General features: G+C 42.6%; 1 protein-coding gene across 5 annotated transcripts in view; it reads left to right on the forward strand.

The window, feature by feature from the left end:
* The window catches only part of LOC121289819 (CAP-Gly domain-containing linker protein 4-like), a 362,767-nt gene that overhangs the window by 297,798 nt on the left and 51,960 nt on the right, over positions 1-13,009 (forward strand). The gene's annotated exons all lie outside the window — the stretch shown is intronic.

The following is a 13,009-nucleotide window of genomic DNA, read 5'->3' on the forward strand; positions in this document are numbered from 1 at the left end:
ATCTGTTCATACTGAACAACTCAACAATGATAGATAAATGCATTGCACTCAATTGTGATTCTGGCCCAGGCTCAAGTAATTCCTGCATAGTCAACGTTGCAAAGACCAACATCTAAGGACTGGTGTGTACATTAGGAGAGCTGTCCGACTGACTAGTTATAACAGCCAGACAGTCATATCTTTAGGCCAACATCCTAGGCTTCTCCATTGCCATTCCTTGACACCAACTCTGGAAATGTCCTGTTCTACTTAGACCCTTCAAAGGTGGGCCATACAGTTGGGTGGGCTTGGCCCTGATAATCTTCAACAATGACTACAAACCCCATGAAGTTTCATGCCTTCGTGTGAAATAATGCCAATGAAATGTACTCATTACCACATACCTCACTCCCGTTAATTGATGAATCAGTACTTCCCCATGCTGAGCCCAGTTGATGATAGCAAAACTAAGGACATTGGGGGTCAGTGGAGAAATAGTCCAGTGTATGATAATAACTGACACACTGGGAGATGACTGTAGTTATCAAATGCCAATCACTGCAGGCTCTATAGTGTTATGCTTTATTCACAAATCCTGTAATAATGGAGCAACCTTTGCCAGCATATACCTGAATTTTTTGGTCGTCGGCACGCGTGATCGGTGGGCCTGGAAATGGATGGGAAATGGCCCTCTGGCCTTGATCAGCCCCCACCACAATTTCATGCTGGCTGGCCAATTAACAGCCAGCCAGCATGAAACGTCTGCTGAGAAATGCTCAGTGCTGCCGAGATGGGAGCAGGAAGAGGGCAGGCACTGATCTAACTGAGGATGCGGGTGAGCACTTGTAGTGAGCTCCCTGAATATCCCAAGGAGCTGCAGACCTGCACAGAATAAAGGAAACGACAAAAATGCTGCAAAATATGTCCATGCACCACAATCAAATACCTGAAAGTGCATCTCATAAAAAAAGTCCCCAGATATCTATTTTTATTTTATTTCCCCAGGGAGATTTCATCCCGCCCTGGATCAAGGTTTGAGCAAAAATGAGAACGCCACCTGGGAGAATGGCCCATCCGCCAACCATAAATGTGGACGGGCCACATAAAATCACTGTAATTGCATCGTTAGTGGGCTTAATTGTCAGCAGATGCAGATCTGATTGCTACGCATGCCTGCTGAGTGAAATATCACGTGAGTGAGTGATGACATGGGACACTTGCCTGACATCATCTTGCTCTATTTCACATCAGTGGGACGTAGAATTTTGGCCCAAGACCTGAATAACATCCAGGCTGGGGCTGACATATGGCGCACAATGTTTGTGCCACATAAGTGCCTGGCAATGACCATATGTAGCATGGCAGCAATTCGCCAAACTTACTTCACCACCCTCTCCAGCTCCATGATCTTTACTTCCAGAAGCATGATCTCTACTCTGAGAAGCATGAGCAGCAATATCATGGAAACAACATTATCTGTATGTCACCCTCCAAGTCAAATGCCCATCTTAATTTGGACGCATGCAGTTGTACCTTCAATGGATCAAATTCCAAGATTTTCTACACAATCCATAGGAACTGCAATGATTCAAGGAAATTGCCCACCACAAGCTCCTCAGTGCTTTGCTCCCATTTCAAGCACAAATTTTTAAAAAATACTTGGCGTAAATTTTCTTTGAACCTGGGTGTAATGCATAGGAAAAAAATGACCCCATAAAAGTCTAGTATTGTTGCTTCCTATAGATGTTTAAAGGATTTAGGATACTAGGATATTGAAAGGGCTAAACAGATTACTTTTCAATTCATTTCACTGCACTTGAAAGTTTCTGTAAAGGCTATAGTGGTAGTCCTAGTACTGGGCAATCTGTTCAATTTATGCTCCAATTTCCCAGTAGAGAAAGGGAAGATACTATATGGAATACCATAATATATAGCATGTTTGGAGGAGTTATAAATAATTTAACAAGTGACATCTCAAACCAACCCAGCCTACTGGACAGACATAGGCTGCCATCACCTGGGCTTGAAAGAGGCCGGATGTGATTAAAGTTCCCACTTTTATTTTGAGAATTATTAATTAAGGAGTAGAGAGTCAGATATCCAAGTTTGCTGGCCACAAGTTAAATGGCACAATAAATAATGTAGATAAGAGCAGAATTTTGCAATAGGACATTGATAGATTAACTGAGTGACAAAATTATGCAGATGGACTTAAATGTGGGGAAATATGAGGTTATCCACTTGGAACCTAAGGAAGATAGATCATCATATTTTCTAAATGATTAGAAGTTAGGAATGTGGAGAAGCAGAGATTTAGGAATCCAAGTACATAAATCACTAAAGGCTAGTAGACAGGTACAAAATGTAATTTAAAGAGGATGTTGACTTTTATTTCAAGGGGACAGGAATATAAAGGGGTGCAAGTTATGTAACAGTTATATAAATCTCTTGATAGACCCCATTTGGAGTACTGTGTTCAGTTCTGGGCAGCACACCTCAGAAAGGGTATACCACAGTACAGATTCACCATAATGATACCAGGGCTCAAAGGGTTAAATTATGAGGATGGCTGCATAGACTAGGCTTGTATTGTCTTGAGTATAGAAGATTAAGGGGTAATTTAATTGAGGTATTTAAGATGGAGTTGATGGGTGGTGGGGGAGGAGTGGGAGGGGGGGTAGTCCTGAACAGGAGGGCATGACCTTAAAATCAGAACTAGGCTATTCGGAATAATGTTAGAAAGCAATTCTTCATACAGGGGGTCGTGAAAATAGGCAACTCACTCCTCCAAAAGCAGTTGAGCCTAATTCAATTGAAAATTGCAGAACTGAGATTTTTGTTAGATAATGATATTATGGGTTACAGAGCCAATGTGAGTTAATGAAGTTCTGATACAGATCAGGCATGATCTAATTGAATGGTGGAATGGGCTCAAGGGGCTGACTGATCTACTCCTGTTCCTATGTTCCTGAGAATGGATGAAAGGGAGAGAAGCCATCCTAAAAGATAAAAGCTCCAATTTATCCATATGATCTGAAACAACTGTTCGGGCAGCAGAGAGCACCTAACAGGGGGTCAAAATAAAATTCTTGAGGGCTCTTTTTTAGATTTTCTCAGGCGATTTTTGGGGGCTACATTTTGACTTTTGGAGGCTACGTCTTGGTTTTTAAGGGCTCCTTTTTGTTCTCACTAGCTCCTTTATTATGTGATACAGTCACACAACATTACCTTCTGTATTTGTTGTTTGATTGTACAGAACTTGAGTATTGATGCAAAAAGAGACATTTTGTCAAAGCTTTTTGTCTTGCACTCATCAAGACAATTCGCAAGAATACAATGTAAGAGAAACCAACAAATTTATACTGTATGAGAAGAGAGTGCTGATTGGTTGGCAAGTGGACTTTGATTGGTAGAGACATTGGCATGGGACTATAGCATGGCGACCGAGACCCACCACCATTGCATGAATCAGTACCGTTGAACTTATGAACTTGGCAGCTCACGCAATTGAGTTCAGTTTTAACTACATCATATATGCCCAAATAGATGGTGTTGCCATGGAATCCCCTCTAGGCCCAGCTCTTGCAAACATCTTTGTGGGGTTCCATGAGAAACGTGTCTTCAATGGAATGACACCTAACCTTCTACCCTTTGTGTATTTCCGATATGTGGATGATATGTTTGCTATATTTAAATCCACAGCTGCATGTAATAATTTCCTTACATGTTTTAATGGGCCCCATCCTGCGCTCAAATTCATCTTTGAAATAGAGCAGTCAAATTAACTCCTCTTCCTTGACGTACTAGTTGAGAAATCTGCCCATGGTTTCTCTACCACTGTCTACCGCAAGCCTATTGTCACTGGTCAATATACATATTGGGATTCTTACAGTTCCACGCGCCATAAGATTGGCCTTATCAACAACCTTGTAAGTAAGGCCTGAGCCATTTGCTCACCATGAAAACTTGATGCTGAAATAGGGCGCATCAAAGGCATCCTGTAGGATAATAGCTACCCTGATCGCACCGTTTCATGCTGTATACCGCGCAAACTCATGAACGGGATTAAGGCTGTTTTTGGTCCTGAAAAGTGCCCAGTCTAGCTCCCGATTACTCATGAAGGGCAAAGTATCTCAAAATTTGAGCAACAGGTGAAGCTAATTGTTTCACATTGCTACCATGCAGGAGCAACACGAGTGGTATTTGCCACTAACAAGATGCTCCCTTCAAGCCAAAAAGATGTTTTGCCTATAACACAAACGAGTAATGTGGTATATGAATTTCAGCACCAGTGAGATGCTAGGTATGTAGGCCGTACCTGCCAGAAACTGGCAGATCATATCAAACAACATGTCCCTTTCGTTGTTCACAACAGATGAGGTTCAGATCGTACCCAACCAGCCTGTGCTTGCAAAGCTCAAAACAAGGTGTCCAACATTAGATGTGATTCTCCGATTGGATAACATTTGCCAAATAATCCTCAGTGTGCTAAGAATTACACTAACAACCAATTTAAGACTGTTAGTTGGGCTTGCAGTGTGGCGCGTTTGCATATACTGGAAGCTCCGTACATTAGTACACAGGGGCTTGTTCTTTGCAGACAGAAAGAACATCTACACACATTAAACCTGTTTCAGCTAAAGAAAATAAGTGACAGCCATTCGCTGGTTCATTCCTCAGGGCAATACCTTCACCAATTAGGGCCAAGCTGCCTGGATTAAATTTCAAATAATTTTTGGCAGTTAACTGGCAGTCACCATGAACTGGTGCATTCTCCATGGCACACCTCTACCAATCAGAGCCCACTTGCCAACCATTCAGCACTCTCTTCTCACACAGTATAAATTTGTTGGTTTCCCTTACACTGTATTCTTCTGAATTGTTCTGATGGGTGCAAGATGAAAAGCTTCGACAAAAGGTATGTGCTGTACATAAAAAGCAGGACAAATCCAAACTGGCCAATTACTGCCCCACCAGCCTATTCTCTATCATCAGTAAAGTGATGGAAGGGGTCATCAACAATGCTATCAAGCGGCACTTGCTTAGCAATAACCTGCTCCCTGTTGCTCAGTTTGGGTTCTTCCAGGGCCACTAAGCTTCTGACCTCATTACAGCCTTGGTTCAAACGTAGACAAAAGAGCTGAACTCCAGAGGTGAGATGAGAGTGACTACCCTTGACATCAAAGCAGCATTCGACCAAGTGGGGCATCAAGGAGCCCTAGCAAAACTGGAGTCAATGGGAATCAGGGAGAAAACTCAATCATCTCAGTTCCAGGACATCACTACAGGAGTTCCTAAGGGTAATATCCTCAGCCTGATCATCTTCAGATGCTTCATCAATTACCTTCCTTCCATCATAAGGTCAGAAGTGGGGATGTTCGTTGATTGTACAATGTTCAACATCATTTGTGACCCCCAGGTACTGAAGTAGCCCATGTCCAAATACAGCAGGACCTGGACAATATCCAGGGTTGGGCTGGCAAGTAGCAAGTAATGTTCGTGCCACACAAGTGCCAGGCAATAACCATCTCCAACAAGAGAGAATCTAACCATTGCCCCTTGACATTCAATGGCATTACCATCGCTGAATCTCCCACTATCAGCATCCTGGGGGTTACCATTGACCAGAAACTGAACTGGACTAGCCACATAAATACTGTGACTACAAGATCAGGTCAGAGTCTAGGAATCCTGTGGTGAGCAACTCACCTCCTGACTCCCCAAAGCATGTCCACCATCTACAAGGCACAAGTCAGGAGTGTGATGGAATACTCTCCACTTGCCGGGATGAGTGCAGCTCCACCAAAACAAGAAGCTTGACACCATCCAGGACAAAGCAGCCCACTTGATTGGCACCCCATCCACAAATATTCACTCACTCCACCACTGATGCAGAGTGGCAGCAGTGTGTACCATCTACAAGATGCACTGCAGGAACTCACCAGGCCCCCTTAGACAGCACCTTCCAAACCCACAACCACTACCATCTAGAAAGACAAGGGCAGCAGACACATGGGAACACCACCACCTAGAAGTTCCCCTCCAATCACTCACCACCCTGACTTGGAAGTATCTTGCCGTTCCTTCACTGCGCTGGGTCAAAACCCTGGAACACCTTCCCTAACAGCACTATGGGTGTACCTAGACCACGGGGACTGCATCGGTTCGAGAAGGCATCTCACCATCACCTTCTGAAGGGCAATTAGGGATAGGCAATGAATGCTGGCCTAGCCAGCAATGCCCACATCCCATGAATGAATTTAAAAAGTCTATTTTTCAGCAATACTCAAGTTCTGTATTTGCACTGAATTCTTTTAGGGTTTCCATTATTTATTTGATAATGTAGCACAAGTACCAAGGACTCTATGTGAGGAGTTTATATTTAAATTGGAATCAGTGAGCAAGGTTCTATAAACTTTTGTTTTTTTTAATTTATTTTAAATACACTAAGTCCCTGTTTTAAATCACTCCAATTTAACGTCACAGATATAACAAGGCAAGTATGTGTTCTTAGTGTCGGGATTTCTGTTTAAGCATTGTTTTGCACCAGGCTGACGTAATGTGTGATACCCAAAGGCACTGTTTTGGAGTGGCCTCTCCTGCTCACTGACCCTCCTACTCACTACCTCTCCAGTGCCCCGAACATCTTGCTTGCCGATCCTGCTGCCCATTCAGCTCCCTTCCTGCTAGTCAGACTTTCCAGCTCACTGACCCATTCGCTCATCAACCCTCCCGTGAGTCTCTTCTCTTCCTGACTCTCCTACTCACAGCTCCTCTTGCTCCTTTGCTTACTCTTTTCTAGTCACCACCCCTGTCCCAAGCCTTTGCTCACGGTGAATTTGGGAGAGGGAAGCAGCATATGGGAGAAGTGGGAAGCGCGAGATTGGGGGAGTGGGATGGGCAGCGAGTGGAGGGTCGGAGAGCTAGAGGGTTGGGGAGCAGGATGGGCAGTGAGCAGATGGATCAGCGAGTGGGATGGGCGGTGAGCAGGGGGTTCAGCGAGCAGAGGAGTCGGCGAGTGGGATAGGCAGCGAGAAGGGGGTTTGGCAGGCATGATGGGCAATAAGTGGGGGTCGGCGAGCAGGATGGGCAATGAGTAGGGGTGTCGGTGAATTGGATGGGCTACGAGTAGGGGTGTCGGAATGGGATGGGCTACGAGCTAGGGTATCGGCGAGCGGGATGGGCAATGAACAGGGTGTGTCGGCAAGGAGGATGGGCAACAAGCAGTGGGGGTTGGCGAGTGCGATGGGCGATGAGCAGGGGGCTCAGCATTTGGGATGGGCAGTGAGCAGACGCATCAGCGAGCAGGATGGGCGGCAAGCAGGGGGGATCAGCTAGCTGGGGGTTGGCAAGCAGGATGGGCTACAAGCAGGGGCATCGGCGAGCGGGATAGGCAATGAGCAGGGGCTGTCGGCGAATGGGATGGGCAACAAACAAGGGTGTCGGAGAGCTGGATGGGCAGTGAGCAGGTGGGGTCGGCGAGCGGGATGGGCAGCGAGCGGGGGGGTCGCGACTGGGATGGGAAGCGAGCGGGAAAGGTGGTGAACGGGAGCATTAGGGAGCAGGAAGATCAGCAAGCAAGAGAGGAGGTAAGTAGAAAGAGTGAGTGTATTTCTTAACTTTTAAAATAAAATAAATATGAAAATATTATTTAATTTACAAATTAAGGTATTTAGGAATACACAGCATTTCAACATTCAGGGTATTATGTTTCAATTTTTTTGATGAGAAAGGTTCTATAAGATCTAACTACAGCTTTTGCATTGGTCGTAATGGGAAAATCTGATTTAAAGTTGCTCTTTTCAGGACCGCAACTACAACATTAAGTGAGGAATTACTGTAAATCTCCCAAACTGTTTCCAAAATGAAAATTCTAAGTCGTTAGGGTAAGGTGATTTATTGGCAACGAGTCTCATATCTCCAGCCCCTTTTAAAAATTGTTTGCAAACCGCTAGCATTCTCCAGCATTCCTTGATTTTGTTCAGCCAATTTCAAGTTTCTTTCCCCTCAATGCTTCTATTTAAAGCAAGTGTTGAAGAACACGCCAGGATATTGACTTCCTATGGTCCAACTGTGCAACAAAGGAAATACACACAAATCAATGCAGTATCCAGCTAACCATCAGATGACAGATGGTTTAATTCATATATACTTCATATTTCAGTGATTTTTCCAAACTAATGCACCTCATCGTGTGATCATCCAGACTTTAGTGAGACATAGACTGGATGGACCAAAAGCACATTAAATGTGGTTCTTCGTGCCCACATTAAAAATAAAGGACATGTGTTTTATTCTCAAATGGAGCTGGTTGACTTTATTCATCTTTAATGAAACCAAAAACAAAAGGAATTCAAATAGAACATAGTTCAAAGTGATCATAAAGCTACCATTTGGATATTAACAAGTCCATATCAACTTTTTCACTTTTTACAAAAGCTTTAATGTTCACATCACAGAATCATAGAATTTTAATGGCGCAGAAGGAGGCCTTTCGGCCCATTGTGTCTGCACTGGCTCTCCAAATGAGCATTATGACCTAGTGCCATTGCCCTGCCTCTTCCCTGTACCCCTGAACATTGTTTCTATTCAAATAATCATCTAATGCCCTCTTGAATGCCTCAATTGTACCTGCCTCCACCACACTTGCAGGCAGTGTGTTCCAGACCTGAACCACTTGTGTGGAAAAAGTTCTTTCTCACATTACATTTAATTTTTTTGCAAAACACTTTAAATCTGTGCCCTCTCATTCTTGATCCTTTTACGAGCTGGAACAGCTTCTCCTTATCTACTCTGTCTAGCCCCCACATGATTTTGAACATCTATTATTTCTCTCTTAGCCTTCTCTCCAAGAAGAACAGTTACAACCTCTCCAATCTATCTTTGTAACTGAAGTTTCTCATCCCTGGAACCATCCTTGTAAACTCTTCTGCACACTCTCCAATGTGTTCACATCTTCTCTATAATGTGGCACCCAGAACTGTACACAATACTCCAGCTGATGTTTAACGAGTGTCTTATGTAAATTCAGCATAACCTCCTTGCTCTTGTACTTTATGTCCCTATTAATAAAGCCCAGGATACTATATGCTTTATTAACAGCTCTCTCCACCTGTCCTGCCACCTTCAATGATCTGTGCACTTTTATACCCAGGTCTTTCTGTTCCTGCACCCCTTTAAAATTTCACTCCTTGTCTGCCCATGTTCTCCCTACCGAAATGCATCACCTCACACTTCTCCACATTGAACTTCATCTGTCACCTATCTGCCCACTGCACTAGCTTGTCTATGTCCTTTTGAAGTTCTACATTGTCCCCCTCGTAGTTTACAACACTCCCAAACTTCGTATCAACCATAAACTTAGAAATTGTCCCCTGCACACCAAGATCAAGATGATTAATGTATGTCAGAAAAAGCAAGGGCCCCAATACCAACCCCTGGGGAACTCCACTACAAACCTTCCTCCAGCCCAAAAAATATCCATTGACCATTACCCTCTGCCTCCTATTTTTCAGCCAATTTTGTATCCAACGTTGCTACTGTCCCTTTTATTCCATAAGCAATAAATTTTCTCAAGTCTGTTCAAAGAAATTTTTTGTGGGATGCAAAAAACATTCCAGTAATAGCTATAAATCAAGAGGTGGAAAGAAGAGAGGAACTTGGTGAAATTAGAATCACTAGGGAAGCGGTACCAAGCAAACAGATAGAGCTGCGGGCTGACAAGTCTCTGGGTCCAGTTGGGCTTAATCCATAGGTTTTAAAAGAGGTGGTTTATGAGGTAGGAGATGTGTTGGTGTTTCCAAAATTCCCTAGATTCTGAAAAGGTTCCATCTGACTGGAGAGTAGCAAATATAACTCTTCTATTCAAGAAAGGAGGGAGGCAGAAAACAGAAAACTAAAGGCCAGTTAGCTCGATGTCTGTCATGGGAAAGGAGCTAGAATCAATCATTAAAAAGGTTATAACTGGGCACTTAGAAAAACTCAAGGTAATTGGGAAGAGTCAGCATGGTTTTGTGAAAGGGAAATCATGTTTAGCCAATTTATTGGCGTTCTTTGAAGGGGTAATTTGCTGTGGATAAAGGGGAGCATGTAGATGTACTGTACTTGGATTTCCAGAAGGCATTTGATAAGGTGCCTCATCAAAGGTTATTGCGGAAAGTAAAAACTCATGGTGTAGGGGCTAACATATTAGCATGAATAGAAGATTGGCTGCCTGGCAGAAAACAGAGTATGCATAAATGGGCCTTTGTCTAATTGGCAGAATGTGACGAGTGGAGCCCTGCAGAGGTCTGTGCTGGGGCCTCAACTTTACAATTTACATCAATGACTTAGATAAGGGGAGCGAAGGCATTGTAGCTAAATTTACAGATTACAAAAAGATAAGTAGGAAAGTATGTTGTGAAGAAGACATAAGGAATTTGCAGATGGATATAAATAGATTGAGGGAGTGGGCAAAAATCTGGCAGATGGAGTATAACGTGGGAAAAATTGAAGTTGTCCACTTTGATAATAAGAATAAAAATGTAGAATATTACTTAAATGGAGAACAACAACAGAATACCAAGGTGCAGAGGGATCTAGGTGATCTTTTGCATGACTCACAAAAAGTTAGTGTGCAGGTAGAGCATGTAATCCAAAAGGCTAATGGAATGCTACACTTTAGTATGAAAGGAATTGAACGTAAAAGTAAGGATGTTATGCTTCAGTTATACAGGGCATTGATGAGACCACATTTCAAATACTGTGTGCAGTTTTGGTCTCCTTGTTTAAGGAAGGATGTAAATGCATTGGAGGCGGTTCAGAAGAGATTTACTAGATTAATACCCGGAATAAGTGGGTTGTTTATGAGGATAGGTAAGACAGGCTGGGCTTGTTTCCACCGGAGTTTAGAAGAGTGAGGAGTGACTTGATTGAAGTATATAAAATCCTAAATAGTCTCGGTAAGGTGGACATGGAAAGGATCTTTCCTCTTGTGGGTGAGTCCAGAACTAGGGGGCACTGTTTTAAAATTAGGAGTTGCCCTTTCAGGTCAGAGATGAAGAGAATCTTTTCTCTGAGGGTTGTTTGAAACTCTCTGCCTAAGAAGATGGTGGAGGCTGGATTATTGAATTTTTTAAGGCAAAGGTAGATAAATTCTTGTTTAGCAAGGGAATCAAAGATTATCGGGGGTAGATGGGAATGTGGAACTTGAAGCACAAGCAGATCAGCCATGATCTTATTGAATGGTGGACCAGGCTTGAGGGGCCAAATGGTCTACTTCTGCTCCTATTTTGTATGTTCACATGCTCATAAAGTTTTCCTGTGCAGCCACCACACTGCAATTTCAACTCCATCCGAAGCTTTGACTCTGTTGTGGCCTGACTAAAACATTGAGGGACATCTCATGCCATGTAGGATGATCTAAGACTGTTCACCATGTCGTACCTGCACTTAATCTTGCTGCCATGTAGAGCACTGTGTAGTTTGGAAGGAACCACTGCTGCACCCCATGTTGTGTGTGTTATATGATATAAAGGCAGCAATTGTTTGTAAGGGATTGCGCAAACACATTGTGGGTTCATTTATTAAGAACAAGCATGTAAACATATATACATGAGTAGAAAGCTTGAGGACATCAACAGGGCTATGTGTGCCATGTTCTGATCCAGGCCAAAGTAAAACTAAAGCTGGATCACGTGACACACTTCCCTTAAAATGATGGCATGCTGCCATCCCCTCAAGGCATATTACAACAGGAGTAGCTCCTCACAGATTTTGTCTCTTCCACACTTGCTGCACTTCCAATCAAACTCTGCATTATTCTCCCACTCTCAATGAGACACCTGCGCTGCAATTGTTCAGCCCTGTTTGGACTTTGGAGAAGCTATAATTTAGGGTAATATGTATGGGAGCGACCTTTCTGGAACTTCTAGTTTGCATCTTTGATTTTTTTATTGGCAATTTGAGGTTTCAAGGGCAGATTCGCCTGCCACCCCCATGTATTTTGAACAGTAGCATCTAAGCTTAAACCTGAGATTACCCAAGGATGGACTGAGAGAATTGTATAACCAACTATTTGAAGACCTAATAAATACTGCTGTATGTCTAGAGGTCAAAATGGCAGTACAATTTGTTTGTAGCTGGCCTCTTCCAGTGTATAACTCTCAATCTGAGCAGCAAAAGCCAATTCATTGGTGAAAGGGCCAGGTCACAAATACTAGTTTTAACATCTTTATACTTAGCATAACGTGACAGAAAAACCTACACAAGAGAGTGCATCTCAAATGTAAGGTTAATAGTGCTTGGAGTATAGCTCGAGAGTTTGGAGTTTAAAAACTAATCTTTTTGTTGATCTGTTCACTCTTGAATTTAAAATGGTCTAGTTTAAAAGAGCCTTACAATGTAATGTGTTAGTGTTCACTTCTCAAGCAATTATCCAGAACATGCTTGATTGATCTAACTGCTCAGTCATTCAGCTTTATAACACTTTGGGTGGATGTGTCTGTAGCAATTAACACATTACTTGCATTAACAAGTATGAAATATTTTGTTTGTATTGGACAATGCACAGATAAAAGAATAATTTGTGTACTTTGGTGAATAAATGATTGAACATATGCCGTGAAAACCTTAAATGGGACTTGCTTTGAGCCAGAGTCTTTAACATAGCATTAATGACAAAAATAAAATTGTGCAGGTAACTTATGCATATTCAATTAATTAACAATTCGGTGATTTTCCTTGCAATATACTATCTATCTTCTTTGTTATCAATTACATTTATATGTTTTCTTTGATTTCTTCCCACGTTTAGACCATCTCCCAGTGGGGGGAAAATGCACAACCTTCCTTATCAACATTCATTTCACAGGGTGATGTTTGAAAGGATAGCCTATTTTTCTATTTGATGCACGTTTTGTGACTGAGCCAAATTGACAATGATTTATTGCGCTGTTAGAGTGCATTAGGTATTCTTAACACTGGACTGCATAGCCAAATAATGGAAGAATGTTGATAAAAATGCCTCGAGTTTCTTTGAATTAAATTAGAC

Source organism: Carcharodon carcharias, chromosome 2 (assembly GCF_017639515.1).
Source record: "Carcharodon carcharias isolate sCarCar2 chromosome 2, sCarCar2.pri, whole genome shotgun sequence".
NCBI classification, from domain to species: Eukaryota; Metazoa; Chordata; class Chondrichthyes; order Lamniformes; family Lamnidae; genus Carcharodon; species Carcharodon carcharias.